Genomic DNA, 13,723 nt, shown 5'->3' on the forward strand with positions numbered 1-13,723 from the left:
ATTAAGTATTTGAATCATCTATTTTACTGCCCTAAAATGAAATCGGTAGATAGTATGGCCAACCCACACCTGAAGTCATGCTCACACTTGACTACAATGGAAGACATCACTGAGTAGTCAGATGCTTGTGTTCCATGCAGAACTCCAGGAACAGGACAGCTACGACTGCTGATTAAAATGGGTGTGTCACATTGGCAACTCAAATCCCAGCAGAGTGTTGCCATCAGTGATGATATTTTCAGAAACGGTGACTCCTGGTAACGAGCTCTCACAAACCAGAATGCAACGTTATTTCCATTTATATGGTTGTAACTCAACTAGGATTTATTGCATATTAAAAGTATATAAAAATAATTTGTGTTACATATAAACTAGAGTTCAGGTCTAGGATTCAATCACTATTGGCCAATTTTTCACCTACATGAATGACCAACAAGACATTTGAGAATAATGTAAGCCGAGGGACAATTCTTCATTATGAGGGAAAACCTCACTCATTGTAGGATGACAAGCAACCCATGCTCCAGCCTACTAAGTGCCAGGAATGTCCCTAATCACTGTAACAACAAAAAAGTCCCACAAAGATGTGGAGAATTGGGAATACCTGTGCACTGCCAGTGAGAATGCAGACCAGTGCAGTTGCTAAGGAAAGCACCAGGGGAGTTCCTTAAAAAGAATTAAACATGGAATTACCATAGGATCCAGCAATCCCACCTCTGAATATGTACCCAAAAAGATCTGAAAGGAGAATGTCCAACAGATGCTTGTATGACCATGTTTATATCCGCATCATTCAGAATAGTCAAAAAGCGGAAGCAATCCAAGTGCCCACCAACAGATGAACAGATAAACAAAATACGGTCTATCCCTACAACACGAAGGGAAATAAGTCATTCACAAGATGACAAATACTGTGTGATTCCACTTTAGTGGTATCTAAAGCCGGCAAATTCATAGAAACAGAAAGTAGAATGATGACAAGGAAATGTGGGAGTAGAATGAGGAGTTAATGCTTAACGGGTACAGAGCTTCAGTTTGAGATGATGACAAAGTTCTGGAAATGGACGGTGGTGATGGTTGCACAACACTGTGAATGTACTTAATGCCACTGAACTGTACGCTTAAGAATGTTTAAGATAGTAAATTTTATGGTATGTATATTTTATGTATATTTTAACACACACACAGAAAAACCAGAGACATTGGTAACATAGAAAAAATAAAATAAACAGGAAAAAAAATTCCCACAGATTTCCAAAACACTCCAAGTGTGGAACTGCCCAATGAACCATCATTGCACCGATATGCTTCTCAAAACAGAAGCCCAAACACTAAAGTTTGAATGGAAAGTGACGGAAGTGTGAAGAACATCTCAGGGATGCGAAATCGGTTTTCTCTCAAGCGCCGGTGGTTGCTGGAAGTTGACTAAAGCTCTGTGTTAAGAAGGCGCCTTAGCACTGCCTTTGAACTCAGCAAGGAAAACCACAATCTATCACTAATACCTTCCACGGGCAAGAGCATGAGGCCAGGGTGGCCTGCAGGTCGCATGTGTGCAGGCTCAGAAATGTAAACCCTCATATTCTGAATGTCTTCCACCTATGACTGGAGCCTAAAATCAAAACAGCTTTTTGGCAGGAAAAAACGCAACTGACATATCAAGCTCCGTTTTCCCATATTTTGCAAAACATTTCGGAATTTAGAGCAAAGAAGAAAATACTGGGTTCAAATACTCAAAACTGTATTTATTTCACCCCACAAGAGAAACTCACTGTGACAGAAGAATAGGAAAATAAAAATAGCACTGCTTAGTAGATCTATAAAGCATGGTTTGGGAACCAGTCTGGGGAAATTTACATGCAGGCAGATCCTAAATTCAAAACTCGAGTAAAATTCTTACATTTATTAACTTTGATCACAATTTCCTTCCATAGTCTGCCCTTTGGTGATGTTAATATGTAGAAAATTCATCTGAGATTGAATTTACTAAGGGAAAGGGGGAACGTAAGGAGATAGAAGTCAAGTTCTGCCCTTCTGATGGATGATGGAAGGAAAATGCCATGGCTGCTGCTGGTGATGATGATGGTGGTGATGGTGTTGATAACAATGATGGTAATGATGGTGATAATGATGTGATGGTGATGATGATGGTGGTGATGGTGATATTGATGATGGTGTTGATAATGATGATGGTGATGATGGTAATAATAATGACAGCGGTGACAGTGATGGCAGTAATACCTAATACCTGTGTAGCATTTCTCTCTGTCTGGCTCTATTGCAAATGCTTTACATACATTCCTTAATTTAATCCTCACAACAACCTTATGGGACAGGTACTTTTATGATCCCAACTCACATAGGAGGAAACCGAAGCACAGCGAGGTTATATCAGTTGTTGAAGTAACACAGCTAGTAAGCAGAAAGAGGTCCCAAACACTGTGCTCTAAAACACTGGTTAAATAAAATTTCCTAACAATTTGTTCCTAATTGGAGTTTCTCTAAAATTCTCTGTCAAAGGAAGAGTATAACCTGGTAACTAAAGGCCATCGGTTATTCACACATCTATGTGAAGCACCTTAATCAAACATTACTCCAAATACTTAGGAGCTTTCACTGAAGGTGGGAAGGGAGGGGTGGCATTGGAGAAGCACCTAAAGAATAGGTTTTGGGGTAGGGGCTGCAGTAGGGGAGGGGCTTGACTCAGGCTGTGGTGACAGCCTCCCAGATAAACAAAACGTGTATTTAAGAACAGGCTTGGGAAGGTTTAAGTATTCATCTATTGTGTTTTAATAAAAGGGAGAGGGAGTGGGGTTGGGAGGGTAGAAAAGATGATGCAGGTAAGTAGCCCTGGGGGATTGGTTTTACTTAGCATAACTCATCTGTGGTCGTATTTTGCTTGGATTCCCCTCTAGCCCCGATTCTGAAATCACTGAGTCTCTGAGTGGAGTGACAATACTAAGGGGCTTAGTATACTAATACTAATACATGTGGATGGCACCTCCATGACAAAATAGCATGCTTTTGCTTTGATATGGTTCGTGGAATTATGTCAATAGATGGGATTTGAAAGTAAATGTTTTATTAGGGACACAATGTGATTTGTGGTGTGAAATAAAATTCATATTTTATGGCAAGACAAGAAACATATAAACATAAAAAATTCTTCTCTGGCCTTTGGCCTTCTCTCTGCCCGACTGTGCACTGTGTACCCATATTACACGTGGACCAGAACTCCCCCATCAGCAGAAATAGGAACTCAGCCATAAAGAGCAACATTCTCCTAGCAGCAACACATAAAACATTATCCTTAAAAGATAACATTCCTTCTTGATCTTGGAAGGGGTCACGTGACCCACCAGGATGACGCTTAGACCTGGGTAATGTAAACAGTCAATAACACATCATTTGATGTACAGCCCTCAGTCTTGAAAAATTATATAACTGTGCCTGGATTTCTAACGAGCAGAACAGTTCTCAGAGCTTTCTGAGATTGTTCTTCCTGGGTTATAATCCTTAAATTTGGCTCGAATAAAATTTTCCATTTCTTTCTTAGATCAACTGATTATTTTTTTGTCAACAGTAGGTAATATCAGCTGGTGGTTAAGTATTTCATAGATTGTTCAGGTAGGGTGAAAAAGAGTGAAGGGCTTCCCTGAGCAGATGATGCTTAAGCTGAAAACTGGATGCATCAAAGGAGCTGACTGTGAGAAGACAGGGAGCCCATGTGTGCAGTGTCTAAGGCACGGGAAGGAGCATGTTGGGAGACAGTCTGCAAATGTAGGAAGGGTGTGACCAGGTGGACTTTGTAAACCACGGAAAGGATCTTGGCTTTTGTTTTAAGTGCTATGGAGAAGCCTAGGTGGGTGGTGGGTGGATTAAGCAAGGTTGTGGCTGTGATGTGATTGTTTTTAAGAACAGTGTGTTTGAGGAACACTGGCTGTGGTTGAAAAGGACAAGGGAGGGGGCACGGGAAGCAGGATGAAGGTTCTTGGCAGAAGCGCAGGCCAGCAATCCTGGCGGCTCGTGCTTGGCTGGAAGCAGAGTGGGCGGAGAGAGGAAGGCAGAGTCGGGATGTGTCTCAGGAGAGTAGGCAGGACCTTTTTGGGATTAGTGAAAGACTGAAAAAGAGCTGAATCAAGGATTTGATGTTTTGGCCTGAGCAGCTGGGTGGATACTGGCGCCATTTATGGAAATGGGAAAGACCCAGGATGGAGTAATTGGTTATTTTTCTTTTGGAAGTGGTGAAGTGAGCAGATCAAGAGTTTATTTCAGCCCCATTAATTTTGAAATACCTACTTGACATTGGGGAGGAATTCCAAGCAGGACATTGGAGATGCAGGTCTGAGATTCTAGAGAGAAGCCAGGCCTGGAGAGGCAGTCAAGCATCCCATGTGTGTAGGTAACAAATACGCATTAACACAGCATCTTCCGGCTCACGGAGTACCTTCCGTGGGCCTCAGCTCACTAACCTCACAGCCGTCTTGTGAGGTAGTTACTGCTTCCACAATTTTACTGATTAATAATAACACTTTGTGTGTGTATCTCACTTTAGAGTTACCACACCACTTCCCCAAAGGCTCTTCCTGTCACATTTTGCTCCTTTTAATCACACTGGGAAATAGAAGGCGTGGTGATGATGGCTGTGAGCACAGGATTATACCTGTCAAACTTACACCTGTAGAGGCATGCAGGTAACGACATGGGGTGTGCATACCTGTGCTTATTCTCTTGCGGGAAAAAAAAAAAGGCAGTTGATTTTTTTTGTGACGGACATAAGAGCCCTCTGCTGTTCAGACTGGGCGTATCCATTAACTGAGGTTTTTTTTTCAGCTGAATAGTGTAAAAGTATTGAAACAGAGTTCTCTAATTTTTGTAAAATGCTCTTGGGCTAGAAATACTGTGCGATGACCACCAAACATTTTTAGAACAGTTTAGCTTGTCATAACTAACAATAGCTCTATATTATAGAATCCAATATTTTATTTTTCGAGAAAGCAACACTGAGTGAGAAAAACAAAGAGTTTTATGTTTGGGACTAACTTTTTTCCACCGCTAAATACCCAAATCCAGATATGGTCCTCACATAAAAGTAGCAACTGCATGGCTAAAAGAGGAATGAAAAGCACCTAAACCTTTATAATAGCTGTTGCATAGGAACGCCACGTGAAATCAGTAACTGAACAGCTCAAAACATTTTTGAGAAACCTTGTCCTATTTACCAGTGTGCTTTACCAGTTCATAGGTAGAAGGGCATCTAAAGGGTGCTGATTTATAAAGGGAAAGGTATGAAAAAATAAAAATATAAAGGGAAAGGTATGAATTGGTCTTTGATGATGTAGAGGTTGTAGAAACAAGTGGTGAAGGGGATGCCGGACAGAAGAAATACCTTGAAGCCATGAGAATCCTAGGCCCTTGGGCTGGGACAGGAAGATGGAAGAGTGTTCCAGCTGGGCTGACTGAGGGTCTTCAGCACCAGCTGGGTTTGGCCTCCACCGGGTTGACAGTGGGGACCCCAGAATACTCATTCACCGGATGGTGACATACATGATCAGGTCTGAGCTTTACTGGAGGCTTCGGAAGGGGTACGTAGGGCAGTCAGAGCTGGGAAGGGGCAGGATAAATAATGGCCTTTAAGTGGCTCGTACAACCATCCATCAAAGAAATCACAAGGTCCTCAGCTAGGGTAGTGGTAACAGGAAAGAGAAGCCAGAATAAAACTGAAAGGAAGAAAGCAAAAAGGAGGAAAGATGGTTGGGAGAATGGAAGAACCACTACATTAACTATTACAAAGAAGACTTGGAAAATAATTGCCGTTTAAATCAACAACAAAACAACAAACATTGTGTACTTCTCAGGCCTACCTCTACGCACTGCATCTTCCTATACCTAGAGCTGACTGGCATGATTTCCCCAGGCCCATAGTTGCCCCTAGTCCTAGGACCCATTCTAATCTTAGACTGGTGCCAGTTAAGTATCAGCTGAGAGCATTCCCACCCGTAGGGGGACGTTTGAATATGCATGAGAACATCTTTCATTGCAAAAATGATTAAGGGTGGTTACTGACATTTAGGAACCAGAGATGAAAACATCCTGAAATATTTAGGAAAGGCCACACAATACAGAATTGAACCATGTGTAACCAGTAGACCCATCGCTGAGGAACTCGGCACAATCTCCCTGCCGCAATCCCCTTTGATAAACAGGCATTTGCTGTGTTCTCTGTAGCATCTCCCACAAGACTGGATGTATCCAGAGACCTATGAACACAAAGCTTTAACACTCAATTCCTGCTGCAAACATTTGATATTCTGCCAAGATCACTCGAGTCACACTGCCTGCTTTCTCCATATTTTGAGAAGTTACCAAGTACCTAGTACTGTAGTCACAGCTGGTGGCCTAGAGAGGCAGGAAAGTAACCCCAAGTTTAGTCCCTGCCCACAAGGAATTTAACACCCCTCTGAGGAATAAAAGCCTAGCCCACAAAAGAAACCCTTAAAGCAAACTGGATTGATACGTGTCAGTATATAAATCAGAGTTGAAGTTCTTAATACAAACCAGAAGGATTTTAGTGGTTCAGAGGAGAAGGGAATAATGAAAACTGGAAAAGAGGAGGGGTGACTAGACAAATGCTCATCAATAATTCCCAAAGTGGGTTCCCTGGAGCACTTGTCCAATGGAACAGCAAGTATCATTAGTGGGGTGGGGTGGGGGTCTGGGCTTAAATAAGTTTGGGAATTGCTGGGCTGAGCAGAGTTAATCAGGTTTCTTTATTCCAGGACCTCTTAGATTGTCTAATAACTGATAACTGTTGTCTTCTCTGAGAGTGGGTTTTCATCTTCAAAGTTTGCTCCATTTATTTGAACATGGCACTCTTTCTCTCTCTCTCTCCCCTCCCCTCCCCACCACCTTTTTTTTTTTTTTTCAACCAAGGATTTCATGGTCCTGGGGTTGTATGGCCATAATCTTGGGAAAGACCATTCTAATCAGAGCACCAGACACATGGAGGCATTGGGTGGGAGAGGTGGGACCATGCATGAAATAGTGAGAAGACAGGCATAACCAAGGAGGAGGGGAAAGCTGGGGCAGTGGGGGGCAGCAACCAGCAATATTTAAACTCTTCCATCAGACCGTAAAGGTTCAAGTACTACCTCTGCCGTCTACAAGCCACGTGAACTTGAGCACGTGACTTCGCCTTGCTGGGCCTCAGCTTCCTCCTATGTAAAATGTGGTTAATAATAGTATCTGTCTTGTAGCATTGTTACCAGGATTAAGTAGAGTAAAACAATTAAAAAGTACTTAGGACTGGTCCTGACCTAGGATGAAATCATTGTAGGCCAATGTGACGAGGCTGGAGGGGCCAGACTTGAAGGGTCTTTCAGTTGGACAGAGAGATGTAGGTGCTATGGGAAGAAAAATAGTTTCAAAAAGGTTGTTTATTTATACATGTTCCTATTACTAAATATTACATACAAAATAAAGAATATATGTATATACATGTAGGTGTGAGTGCGTGTGAGCAGTAGATGCAAGATTTAAAGAATTATAAAATAAAGACCCATTACCCAGCTAAAGAAATGGAAGCTCACCAACACAACTACCCTCACAAAGCCCTCCCCCGTCTCTCTCCTTCCCTCCCCGTCAAAGGGAACTGCCGGTCTGATCTGGGCAGTCATCATTCCATCTTTTATCTTGGTAGTTTAACTACCTCTGCATTTCCCCTATATACATTAGTCAGTTTGCTGATTCCTGAACACTATATAAAGGCAGTCACACTGTACTTATTTTCCTGTGACTTTCTTTTTTTGTTCAACTTTTCATGACCCTTAGAATGGACCTGACAGTCTGCATGGCTTGCAGAAAAGCAACTAGTTAAAAATTGGAAATTCTAATATATTTCCCTGGATCTGTTAAAAAGCATCTGGACCCAGGCAAGGTAGTTTGCATCTTCAAACCTCATCCTTCTCGTCTCTAAGTTGGGCATTATTATCGGCCCCAGGAGAACTGTTATGTGGCATAACAAGTAGTTAGTGGCAAAGGGCCCATGGCACCTATAAATCCAGATGTCAGCATTCAGTGGTACGAACAGGTGATGCTCACATTAGGGTGGAAGTGGGATCGAACGTGATTGGCGTAAATCGTGCTTCCCTGCTACAGCTTGAATCTCACTAAATTTTAAACCAGTTAGTTCCATATTTTCCCAGACCACTGGTTTCCCTGGCCTCCTGCACAACTAAACAGGACAGCCCCCGGACCAGTAGGAGGGTTTCCTGAGAGGTCACACCTCCCTGGGCAGGACCGGCCAGCATCCCACTGGAAAGCCATGGCCTCATCTTCATCATCCATCAAATCTTGCTTAACCCAGCACAAACAAGACCAAAACTCATCCCTCTGGCTGCCTCCTGCCTTGGGGCAGTGTCAAGTGCATGGAAAGAAGTGCTGATCCCAGCAGGGGGTGACCGAAAGAATTGTTACAATGCCCTCTTCTCATTAAAAGTAAAATGTGTTACGAAGCAGGTACAAATCATTAGCGGTCCAAATACAGACAACTGATGCAGGTAGGTGTTCTGATATGGCCTAACTGGGGTGCTTTTGGAATAGCAGTGAGCCTCTAATTTGTGAACCACTGCAGCGCAAAACTGAGGACCAACAAATGGTCTCTGAGAGGGACTGCAGAACCCTCTCACCATATACCCGAGGAGGGCAGGACCAGGAGGCTCCCTGAAGCATGTGGGTATATCCTAAACCACCCAGGAACAATCCAAACATCAAAACATAGTAAAGGAATAGATTAATAAAAATGTGATATATCCATAGGGTAGAATTCTAGGCAGCAATAGAAAGACTAGCTAGATCTCTCTCTCTCTCTCTCTCTCTCTGTGTTTGTTTGTGTGTGCGTTTGGTTGGCTCTCAAAAATACAGTACTGAGTGAAAGAAGTAAGTTTCTAAATGAATATTCAGTATAGTATCATGTATTTTATAAACACATAATGTTCACAGAAAATATATTTAAAGGTATGCAATATATATTTTTAATGGGCCAGAAGGATCCTTGGCAAATTTATAGCACAGATTATCTTAGAAGAAGGAGAGGATACTGGAACTGGAGAAGGACTTGCATTCAATCTGCAATGTTTTTTTGTTTGTTTATTTGTTTTGTTTTAATTTTTTTATTTTATTTTGGAGGGAGGAAATTGGGTTTATTGTTTTTAACTGAGGTACTGGGGATTGAACCTAGGACCTCACACAAGCTAAGCATGCACTCTACCACTGAGCTCTACCCTCCCCCCAATCTGAAATGTTTTATTTGTTATATTAAAACAAGAAGACAAAGCACATATCTTACGGTTAACCATTGTTCATCTTGGTGATGAGAGGAGAGACAGGAAGAAGGAGCCAACCACTTTCATTTGGCAGACAGGGCTCTGGACATCCAATCCACAAGGAGCGTCTTCCTGCCCTCCCCGCCACATTGTGAATGGGGAGGAGTCTGTTCCCTCCACTGCACAGGCTCCCAGCATCACGCCCAAACAGGATGCTTAATGTAGCTCCCACTCCATTCCCCCTCCAGCTGAAAGCTTTGCTTCTCCCATCTCCCTCCTCAAGGCCACAGACAACAACCGTGCAGCAGGGACCCCTGTGATGTCAGCCCAGGAGAGTCACAGAAGTGTCTTATAGGCCAATGCCACGCCCCTTCCTGGTAGCATGTTTACCGATAAAGCTGAAATTTACCAACAGAAGAGAAAAGCAACAAACATTAATTATCAGGCCAAGGGCAAATCACAGTCCTTGTGGCACCTGCGAGGGTCACTGTCGCTGTGTCCAGTTACCCAGCTTAGAAGAAAGTTCCCTCAGTTCAACCTGACCTTGGTTAGGGGAGACTTGTCCCTTCCCACTCTGCCCATCTCTTTTCACCCAAAGGAGCCTGAGTCCCAAGCGTCTGTCCAGCACATTTGGACCGCTGGAAGCTTCATGCTTCTGCCTCCTCCGCTTGGGGCTAAGGACTCTGCTCCCTCCACACTGTGCCCTTGTCCCTGTCCCCTCGCAGCCCACAAGATCGTCCTACACCCCCTCCTCTACTCCCTGCCCCTTCCCAGCCTCCAGACATCCTTCTTGTTTGGGATCAGAGAGTTTGTCTCTGGGCTTCAGCATCCAGATCTTTCTTTCATCCAGGTCAGTGGTATCCCTTTCTGCTATGAGTCCTTGGGGCAACCTTATCAGGCAGGAAGGAAAATATCCAGAAAACCAACTGTTTCTCTGCTCTGACGGAGACCCTGGCTCCCTGCCAGTTAGCTGGGTTGATCCTTCCACACTCTTGGGAAGTGGATTTTGCTATTATTCCTATTTGGCAGATGAGGAAACTAGGGCTTTGAGTTGACCCCATGCCTGTAATCACTAAGGAAAAGTTCCATCTCTTTCCTTCCTCCTCCCTCCAAGTCTTTTGAGACAGAGAACTGGGAAGGAGAGAAGGAACACAAGAGGCATGCACGGGAGAGAGCAAGGGTCAGGGGGGTATTTTAGGCACTGGAGGTGGTGGTGGTGGTGAAAACAGCACCTGTGTTGTACATTTGCTGTGAATGGGAGCAAGGAAGGGGGATTTTCAGAGCTGCTGTTGGGTGATTATGAGTTCCCTGGAGTTCAAGAAATAGATGAAACAAATCTGAGTTATCTTGAAATGATGTTTGGTTATTTAGCCTGTCTTGTTTTGAAGGCAACAACATACTATAGCTGATCCATGAGGTTCTTACCTTTATAAGCTTCATAGTAGTGAGTAAGGGCCAGGATCTGGCCTGAGACCCCTGGGCTCTGGCACCCTGTCCTTTCCACTGGCCCGAGGTGCCTGTCCCACTGTTCTCACAGCCCGGACCCAGACCTGGGGTGAGTGGGCTCTTGAAGAGCCCATCAGTTAATGCTCAGCCTCTGATGTGCAGTGAGGCCTGTGCAGCTCCTGCTGGGGGCTGGGGGCTCTCCTGCAGGGGTGCAGTGGGCCTTAGCTACAGCATCCTCTCTGCTGGAGAAAATCCACCCTGTGTCCTGAGCCTCTGCCTGCCCCTGCACCACACTACTTCCTCCTCAAGGTCACCACCCGACCAGCGAGGGGCCATGGAAACAGGATGGGACGAGGACGCTTCTCACTGAGACTGTGGGTAAGCAAAAAGCCAGAGAAGAGAGTAGAACTTAGAAATATGGAGAAATAAGAGGCCAGGGACCAAGATGACCGAAGGGGAATCTGAGGAACCAGAAGCAGGTCCCAAAGCGTGCCATTCTGGTAAGCCTGGCATCCCGTCACCCATCCGTCTCTTCATTCATTCATTCACTCACTCGTTCATTCACTCTACAAATGAGTCAGGCACTAAACCATGTGCCGGGAGCACTGTGGAAAAGTTCACCGTGCTCCTAGTCCTTGAAGTGCTCACACAGCGGTGGAGGTCAGACATCAAACAGCCCCATTTATAACATAAGGGCAAACAGTGGTAAGTGCTGCAAAGCAAAACAAGTTTGAGCGAGGGGACAAAGACACCTGGAGTGAGGCTGGCTCCTTCAGCTTGAGTGGTCAGGAAAGGTCTCTGAGAAGGTGATGTGGCCGCTTGGATAAAAAGAGAGGGTGTTCCAGGCAGAGGGAATAGCAGGTGCGAAGGCCCTGAGGCAGGACGTTGCTAAGGAACTCTGAGAAACCAGTGTTGCTGACCCACAGGGAGCAAGGAAAAGAGTGTCAGAAAATGAGAAAAAGGAAACAGCAAAGCTTAGACCATTGAGCCTTTGTCGGCCAATATAAGGACAGATTCTTTTGTTTTTAAGTGAATTGGTAATCCACTGAAGTTTTAAGCAGGAGAGTGTCATGATCTCATTTTTCTTTTAAAAGGTAGTGCTACCCTGGCCACGCTCAAGTCGGCTGGGCCCTCTTTTGAGTCCCAGAGCCAGAGATCTCTGAAACTAATCCATTTCTCAGCCCTCTTCCTAGATTCAAATCTTCTTTCTTCCCTTCCCAGCTGTTTGCCCCATTTTTCTTGTGCATCGATTCACACTTCCAGCCCCCAAGCCTGCCAGCTCCAAGATGTACTCCTACAACACCTCTGTCTCCTATCTGTCAACGTCAGGCCCAGGAGACCCAGCAAAAGTCACAAAAGGCCTATTTGCATCTCCCCCACAACAGGAGAGCAAAAATGGGGCATAGCTGTAATTAAACAAATAATTGGAGGTAGGAAGCTCTAAAGCAAAAAGAGAAGGGAAAATTATACCGACACAACTAAATATAGATTCTGCTGTGGGCCATCTTGCTGAGGTGCAGACTTTTACAGCAGGTGTTCAGTTTTGGTTAAGACCCTTTGCAATCATTCTTAAGCTGTACAGCAAGGGGCCCTGAGGAAGAGAGCCCCACCAGTCACATCACAGATGGGGAGCTTGAGAAGCAGGGGGGTGAAGTAGCTCACCTACGGTCACACACGGCTGCTGAGCGCCAGGGCTCAGCTCCATCCAGGCTCGTGACAACAACCAAGGCCTTTTTCGACAACCCTACGTTGTCTCTCAGCAAAGATTATGAAAGACTGAACAACAATAAAATAAGCTTATGCAACACTTCCCCCGGATGCAAATTAAGAAACTGATTTCAGGAACAGAAACTTTGTTATGGTTTGCCTACCTACAAACAGCACAGCAGAGAAAGTTCAATACTTAAAATAGAAGAAAATAAAAGAAGAAAATGGTCTCTTGTGTGACTGGGAGCATTATTTCTGCTCTGAATACTGTGGGGGTTGCCTGAGAAAAATCTTACACTCAAACCTAGAAATGTCGAAGTCTGATGTAAACTTCTCCAATATACCAAAAAATAGCCACTATTTGCGGAGTTTACTAGTTTACAAAACAAAGTCAGCGTAAACATCCGCTCATTTAGTCGTCACAATAATCCTGAGAGGGCCTGAAAATCAGTATTGTTATCTGCATTCCATAGCTGAGGAGACTGAGGCTCAGAGAAGTAAATGACTTCCTAAAATCAGGCAGCTGAGCCTTGAACCTCAGGCTGCTGAATTCTTTTCATTAGGTACAGAAGGAGGAAACACAAGCTTGAAGTTAACAAGATGTGGATTTGAATTCTAACTTTGTTACTCACCACACCGAGGCCTTGGTTGATGCATCCACAAAGCAGGGAGAATAACCCCTACATCGTGTGAATTAAATGAAGAAGTGTATAAAAAGCACCCTGCTCAGTGCCTGACACAATGTAGGTCTCTGTTATTAATATTTACAGTTTCTTTTTACGCATCTCAATGTATACCCTTTCCAGCTATTCTTTGCAAGACACGTGACTGAAAGATACAGAAGGGAGATGTCTTTTTTAATGATCTCACTCCTTCATTCATTGGCCTGGTTCCTTATTGAGAAAAATATCGGCGTGGTATAAGCAAAGATTCACCTATCAAAAGAATCAATCGAAGGGGAGGGCATAGCTCAGTGGCAGAGCGTGTGCTTAGCATCCACAAGGTCCTGGGTTCAATCCTCAGTCCCTCCATTAATATAAACAAACAAACAAACAAACAAACCTAATCATCTCCCTCGCCACTCAAAAAAAAAAAATCAGTCGATGGGGTCACCAGAAGGTAAATGTGAAGGAGAAGAGGGCCAGCACTTCATTCATTTATACAATAAATATTAATGAAGTGTCTGTGACAAGCTGAGCTTTAGGGGGACCATGGTGAACCAGGTAGGGACAGCCCTGTGCTCAGGGAAT

The 13,723-nt window shown here is 44.0% G+C and overlaps 1 long non-coding RNA gene across 2 annotated transcripts in view; it reads right to left on the reverse strand.

Annotated features, from left to right (window-relative positions):
* The window catches only part of LOC141575659 (uncharacterized), a 45,868-nt gene extending 33,337 nt beyond the window's left edge, over nt 1-12,531 (reverse strand). For both annotated transcript variants that reach the window (XR_012503523.1, XR_012503439.1), the window contains exon 1: nt 12,429-12,531. This is a non-coding gene — a long non-coding RNA (uncharacterized LOC141575659). The remainder of the gene's footprint in view (nt 1-12,428) is intronic.
* Between the last annotated feature and the right edge of the window lie 1,192 nt (nt 12,532-13,723).

The sequence above is a fragment of the Camelus bactrianus genome, chromosome 1 (genome assembly GCF_048773025.1).
Source record: "Camelus bactrianus isolate YW-2024 breed Bactrian camel chromosome 1, ASM4877302v1, whole genome shotgun sequence".
Lineage (NCBI taxonomy): Eukaryota > Metazoa > Chordata > Mammalia > Artiodactyla > Camelidae > Camelus > Camelus bactrianus.